The sequence below is a fragment of the Dasypus novemcinctus genome, chromosome 17, assembly GCF_030445035.2.
Source record: "Dasypus novemcinctus isolate mDasNov1 chromosome 17, mDasNov1.1.hap2, whole genome shotgun sequence".
Taxonomy (NCBI): domain Eukaryota; kingdom Metazoa; phylum Chordata; class Mammalia; order Cingulata; family Dasypodidae; genus Dasypus; species Dasypus novemcinctus.
Window position 1 is genome coordinate 71,354,832 of NC_080689.1, and position 7,654 is coordinate 71,362,485.

General features: G+C 39.8%; 1 pseudogene; it reads left to right on the forward strand.

Annotated features, from left to right (window-relative positions):
• Nucleotides 1–3,676: 3,676 nt before the first annotated feature.
• On the forward strand, nt 3,677–6,395 carry LOC101417055 (F-actin-monooxygenase MICAL3 pseudogene; annotated as a pseudogene).
• Nucleotides 6,396–7,654: the final 1,259 nt, after the last annotated feature.

A 7,654-nucleotide genomic window follows, 5' to 3' on the forward strand; every position in this document is an offset into this window, starting at 1 on the left:
TCCCACAGTTAGCAAATAGTGGCAACGAGATTGATCTGGGGTCTCTTAATGCCTAAGCCAGCACTCTTTTCACTACAACAGCATTTTGTAATGCATGCTCGGTGCAAAAGTATTTCTACAGGGTTTTAAAGGATATTACAGGGAGGGAGAAAAGAGGCCCTGTAGTAAATTTAGTTTGACAAATGTTGAATAAACAAAGATCCCTATATTCCTTAACCACAGAATTCTTCATAATTTGGAAGATGCCATTACATAATTCTAGTCTCAAAAGAAGGGATGTATAATGTAATATTTATCACCTTTATTTAACTTTGGGCATGCTTGATAGCATATTAACACCTACCACTAGTGTCCTTAGCATGTTCTCTGGGAAATGCTGTGCTTTATGGTTCTGCACTCCAGATTTTAGACTCTAAGTATTCAAGAAGGAAAAATATCACTGGATCTGCATTAGAATGCTGGCCAAGAAAAATACCTCTGTTTAGGGGAGTCTCCCAGAACCCCATAATGAAAGAATACAGCTGCTGTTTTTACTAACATTGGCACTTTGAGGAAACTGGAAATCAACAGGTTAATGATGCCTCTGTGCCTATGCCTTTGTAGATGCAGATGGAATACATAAAAGATTTGCTAACGTATTACAAGGGATACGAAAATAACCTGAAACTTCAGACTCAATTTTGACAACCCAAAATGCAAGGTGTTTTGAAGTAAGCAGCTATAGATTTCCAACACTGGACATTTAGATAAATTCCTCCTCCAAATTAGTCACACTATACCTGAATTCTGATTTTTTTAAAAATAGCATTGCTCTCTTATCTCAGACTGAGCTCATTTTCTTGAGCTTCCAAAAGGCCTCTTTTTCTATTGAAGAAGAAAATGATCACTGCAATGTATTGTGCCGAAATACATCTAAAAATCCAACCTTTTCTGCAGCAAATTCTATTTAGCTGTCCTAATCTCTTGTTTTAATAATGGTTTCACCAGTGAGATAAAAATTAAATGTTTGCCAGAGTGATGCATTAATAACTCAAAACCTTTAATTATAGCAGTGCCCAATTTAATTAAACCCTACATTACAAACTGTCGGCCTTCATATTAAGGACCCCTATGTGGAATGGTTTATTGCCAAGCTATAAAAATGTTATTCCATGTTTCAAAATATGATACAAGTTCTCCATTTAGAGAATAATCATCCTTTTCAATTGGAGAAAAAAAAAATCACTCAAAACAGATCCAACATTGATAATGAAGGCCACAATTTTCATTTTATTAAACATATTTAACTGCAATTCCCTGATGATTACTACTAACATAAATTAGTAATTACAAAAAATGACTGAAACTAAAAACAAACATGGTCAGAACACATATGTAAAAAAGATTTTGTAGGAAGTTTTATAGCATGCTTTCTCCACCAGAAAAATGAAAGAACTAGAAAAGGGGATTGCAACTAACTTGGTGGTAATCCTGGAATCAGATTGGGTGTTTTAAACAACCATGGGAGTACCAGAAAAAAGGGAAAGTTTGCTGAGAGTTCAGCTTTTCTAAGTGAAAGCTGACTGGCCATCCTCAGCCCACTGCAAAGGCAATGGAAACAGTGGTGGCTGTAGAAACATGCCCAAATTTGGGGAACAGCAGCCTAAGGCAAGGATGGGCAAAGGAAACCTCATCCTCCAAAAGTTGAAGGTCAAGGTTGGTCTGGAGGACCCAGCAAAGAAAATTAAGGGAAAATTAAGACATTTCTGAATAAACAATGACTGCAGAAGTTTATTATCACCTGACCCGAACTACAAGTTTTGCTATAGGGAGTCCTTCATGAAAATAAAAAAGATTGCTAGACAGTAAATGAAGATGTATGAAAAAAAAAAGACCTCTAACATAGGTAAATATATGTGTAAATGTAAATGCCACTATTATTGTACTTTACAATTTTAATACTATTCTTCATTGGTTATGTGGCTAAAAATTCAAATGCATAAATAAACACTAACCCTTGTTACTGAGCACTTGATGTGTAAATATTTAATTTACCACAAGACAACATAAAGGGAAGGGACAGAGGAAAATAGGTACAGTTTATGTATAAGTCATTGAAGTTAAGTTGGCATAAACTGAATTATAATGGATTTGGGACTTCAAATGTAATCCCCATAGTAAGCATAAAATTAGTATATAAAAATCATAAAAAGAAATGAGAAGTGATTAAAAATGGAACATTATAAAAGACATTTTAAACAAAAGGAACGCAGTAACAGAGGAAAAAAGGAACAAAAATTGTAAGATGACTTGCAAAAAACAAAATGGAAGAAGTAGGTCCTGCTTGATCAGTAACTACTTAAATATAAATGGATTAAACTCTCCAATCAACAAGCACAGATTTTAAGAATAGGTAAAGAAGCATGGCACAACTATTTGTTGTCTACTAGATACTCATTCTGAAAATTAAAGGATATAAAAATATGTATTTTCCATGTAAATAGTAACCAAAAAAGAGTTGGAAAAAAATGGCCTTTAAATAACCAATAAAATTGATCAACCAAAAGAGAAAATAAAAGAACTGGGGTTGCTCTACAAATATTGAACAAAATAATATTTAATCAGAAACTGTTACAAGAGGTTGAGAAAGACAGTATATATTGATAAAAGGGCCAATTCCACAAGAAGATAAAAGAATTATTAACACATATGAACCTAACAACAAGGTGCCAAAATATATGAGACAAACATAGATAGAATTGAAAGGAGAAACAGACTATTCTAAAATAATTGTATATTTCAATAAACCATTTTGAATACTGGATAGAACATCTAGACAGATGTTCAGCAAGGAAACGGAAGATATAAACAACAGTATAAACCAAATAGAATTAACAGATTTATAGAACTCCTCAACCAACAAGAACAAAACACCATTATTTTCCTGCACACATGGATTTATCCAGGGTAGACCATATACTAAGGCAGATGCAAAGTCATAATATATTTTTATATATTGATATTATATAAATTCACTTCTCCAACTAAAATGAAGACACAAGTCAATAACAAAATGAAAGTTTGAAAATTTACAAATACATGAGAATTAAACAGCACACTCTTAAATAACCAATGGATTAAAGAAGTTAAAAGGAAAATTAGAAAATACTTAGGGACAAATGAAAATATTGAAATAACATACCAAATCTAATGGGTTGTGGCAAAGACAGAGCTCAAAGGGACATTTATTGTATGAATGACTTAAAAAGAATAAAGATTATCAAATGAATGAGCTAACCACATATTGAGGAACTAGAAGAAGAAAAGAGTAAAACCAGAGTTAGTCAGAGAAAGAAAAGATTAATATTAGCATGCAGTTAAATGAAATGGTGACTAGGAAAACAACGGAGAGAATAAGCAAAACAAGAGTTACGTTTTGTGTTTTTTTATATAATACCAGGTGCCTGCTTAGCCACCACCATAGGCACCGTTGTTTCTGCAGTTGCTGCTGCTGTCTGCATGGGACACGGTGGACTGGCATGCTGGGGCTACAGGGCTCAGGAGCCCCAAGGAGTCTCTGTGACCAGCTGGCAGTGGGGACATACCAGCATGAGGCAGGGGTTAACGTGACAGTGCCAGGTGGCCCACCAGTTGGCCAACTGTCCCCTCTGTGAAGGAGAGCAGAGAGTGCGGGAGCATGGGAAACAGTAAGAACAAGATGAACCAAGCTTGTGTCCCCTTTGACTGGTTTGCCCAGCCCTCCGTCTTCAAGGAAACCCTTGAGGTCCCAAGAGCTCTGTGACCAAGTGGAACTGAATCATAGGAACTACCGCTCCTATCACAAGCTCAAGTCCAAGCTTAACTACTGGAAAACCAAAGCCCTCTGGGCAGCCACAAAGACTACAAGAAGAGAAAAGCATGCAGAAACACCAATTGGCGCCAGTCCCTGTGGTGTCCGCATAGACATTGACTTACCCTTGCTGGGCGCCAAGTTGATAGTTATTGAGAAACAAGATCACTTCTCCTGCAATGTCTTACATCTCTGGTTGTTCATCATCCATGATCTGTGAAGTCTGGGTGCCGCGAAGTTCTTCGGCAAAATCTGTGTTGGAGCCATCAACCATATCAGTGTCCAGCAGCTCCAACTAATACTTTTGAAAGTAGTCCTGATCCTAGGCATTGAAATTCATGTCAGTGTGGGATTCCAAGGATTCATACAGCCTCCAGGGTACCAAGAGCATGAACAGATAGGATGGTGGGCACTGGTGAACTCAAAAATGCATCTTGTATGTATCAGAGTATGAATTTGAAGTGATCTTTGGAGGGGTTGGCCATAGGAACACTTGGAAAGATTTTGTCAGGAAGAATTTCATGGCAAACTGGTCACCTCCATCACAGCAAATTTTAATAACTAGAATAAGACTGCAGAAGCCAAAGTGGAAGAGACCAGTAGTGTTGCTTTTATATTCAATCAGAAATTTTTCCAGGAACTGAGGGAAATCACAGGTATCAATTTGGAGAACATCACCTATCACAAAAATGATACACACTATTTCATAATGACAGCAAAAATGAGAGTTTACTCAACAAAGTGGCAATACTTCATGACCATACAGAAAGAGAGCTCTTTGCTTTCCCAGGAGAATGTGAATCAAGAGGATTTGCTAAGTAAGTTATGCCTGAAACGTGGTGGACTTCTCCACCAAGAAGCAGCTGCCATCCCTGGATTTTGTCATCAGTCCCTATGAGTAGCCTGATGTGGCTGTGTTCAACTTCACTTGCAGGTACCACTCCAAGAACATGTCCTTGGTGTGGGATCAGAATGGACAGCAGTTGCTGGTGGCCCTGGCGGGGACAGATTCCTGGAGCCTTTCTGGGCAATAGGAACAGGGATAGTCCAGGGCTTTCTAGCTGCAATTGGCTCTGACTGGATGGCGGGAAGTTGGTCTCTAGGAACAAAGCACCTTGGAAGTGCTGGCTGAGAGGGAAAGCATTTATAGGTTTCTGCCTTAGACCACCCCTGAGAATGTGGGTAAAAACTTCAGCCAATACATCATCAGTCCTGTCACCAGGTATCCCAATATTAATGTCAATATCCTCAGGCCAAGCCAGGTGTTCCATTTACAGGATACTGGAGAAACAAAGCACATCCATTTGGAAATGGAGAACCTGGTGAATTCCTGAACTACATCAAAGCTGTCTCCCAGTGAGTCTGTAGCTCATTCAAGCAAACTGCTGGGTTGGTGCCAAAGGCAGACAGATGGCTATGTGGGAGTCAGCGTGACAGACCTCACCATGTCCTGGAAAAGCAGCCTGGCTCTTTGTATAGTTATCTGCAACTACTACCCTGAACTGATAGACTTTGATGCTTTGGATGAGGAGAATGTGGAGAAGAACAACCAGGGGCATTTGATACTGCTGAGAAGGAGCTAGGTATCGCCCCCATCATGACAGGCAAAGAAATGACCTCTGTGGGGAACCTGACAAGCTTTCCATGGTGACGTACCATGCGGTTCTAGGAGATGTCTAAGAATTCGCTCCCTCCAGTGATGCCTCGGACCTGAATGCTGAGGAGAAGGCCATCCTGATAGCCAGCACCAAATGCCCCATCTCCTTCCTCACGCAAACTGGCCAGACAATCTCTCAGAAGCGTTCTCCCAAGGATGAAAAGGAGAAGAACTTGGATGGTGCTGGGAAGAGGAGTAAGACCAGCGAGTGAGTGGAGGGGAAGCCCCACAGGGATCCCGAGAAGAGAGACCCCCGCTGGTGAGCACGCTCCCCCACAGTAGGATGGACGGTGCCGCGGCAACTCGGCTGTTGGCTGAATTTGAAGAGAATGCACCCCTGTAGTCCACTGGCGTCCTTCTGCCTGCCTGAGCAGGGTCATCCTGCTCCCACCCCACGATGGACGCAGAGCTCAATGGAGGAGTTCCCACAGAACGTGGGTGGCAGCGACACGTGCTGTTTCTGCCAGGTCTATGTGATGGAGAGGCTGAGTGCCAAGGGCAAGTTCTTCCACCGAGCTGCTTCAAGTGCGACGACTGCGCCACCCCTCTGTGAGTCTCGCCCTATGCCTGGGACATTGAAGGTGGGAATTCTACTCTAGACCCCATTAGTGTTACCTCCTCTCTGGCTACGCACAGAGGACCGGCAGTGGCTCCTCTGTCCGGAAAGAAGGCGAGAGGACCCCTGCAGGATGCGTCCACTGTGGACGGAAGTGGATGGGCCAGTGCCTCCTCCAGCTCGGCAGAGAGAACGCCATGTAGCTTCACTTCCTTGTTTGTCTGGGTGGCCTCTGTGACAAGGCCGAGGGAATGAGCTGGCACCTCCAAAGCAACATTTTTTCCATTGGGCACCACATAGCCCAAAACCCTCAGGACTCTATTTTTTTTTTCAATTTTATTGATACATATTAATAAAGCATAAATCCAGCCAAAGAGCACAATCAGTGGTATTCAGTGTAATCACACGTTTATGCATTCAACAGTCCAATCACTCCCAGAGCACTTTCATTATTCCAGTAATAATAAACAAAAAACAAACAAAACTCATTAGTCTTGATTTCTCTATGCCTTGCTTAGTGTACATAGCTGCTATTCTTTTTCTTTCTCTCTAGTATATTTGCATTTATATTTTGTAAAAACAGACTTATATATGCAATACCATCCATATTCATGTTTTACATGAGGTTTTACTATCTTACACAATCCCATGTTACAGTTCTTAGTTTTCCTTCTAGTAATATACATGACCTTGGAATTTCCTTTTCTGACCATTGTCATACCCATAATATGCTTCCATCATTTTTTTTTTCATTTCCAAAGATCTATAAACAACCTTTTTAACAATTCTGCACAGATTAATCCTCAGCTTTTCATCTCTACTCTCCTTCTATTTTCTGGTGACCTATATTCTAATAATTAACTCCATGAGTTTACTCAATATATGTAGTTCATTTTAGTGAGATCATACAGTATTTGTCCTTTTGTGTCTGGCTTGCTTCACTCAACATAATGTCCCCCAGTCTCATCCATGTTGTCATGTGCTTCAGGACTTCATTTCTTCTTACTGCTGCATAATATTCTATTGTGTGTATATACCACAGTTTGTTTATCCATTCATCAGTTGATGGACACCTGTTTCCAGCTTTTGGCAATCATGAATATGCCACTATGAACATCAGTGTTCAGATGTCTCTTCTGGGTATATACTCAGTAGTAGTGTTCAGATGTCTCTTCTGGGTATATACTCAGTTCAGATGTCTCTTCTGGGTATATCCTCAGATTATTGCTGGGTCCCATGGCAAGTCTCTATTAAGCTTCTTTAGGAGCTGCCAAACAATCCTCCAAGTGGGTGTACCACTCTACATTCCCACCAACAGTGAATAAGTATCCCTATCACTCCAAATCCTCTCCAACATTTACAGTTTTCAGTCTAATAGTAATTAGCCTAATAGATGTGAAATGATATCTCATTGCACTTTAATTTGCATTTCCCTAACTACTAGTGATATTGAGCATTTTTTTCATGTTTCTTTGCCATTTGTATTTCTTCTTTGGACAATTGTCTTTTCAAGTTTTTGGCCCATTTTTCAAGCAGATAGTTTTATTTTATTGCTGAGTTGTATGGTCTCTTTGTATATCATAGATATTAAACCCTTACCGGATATGTGATT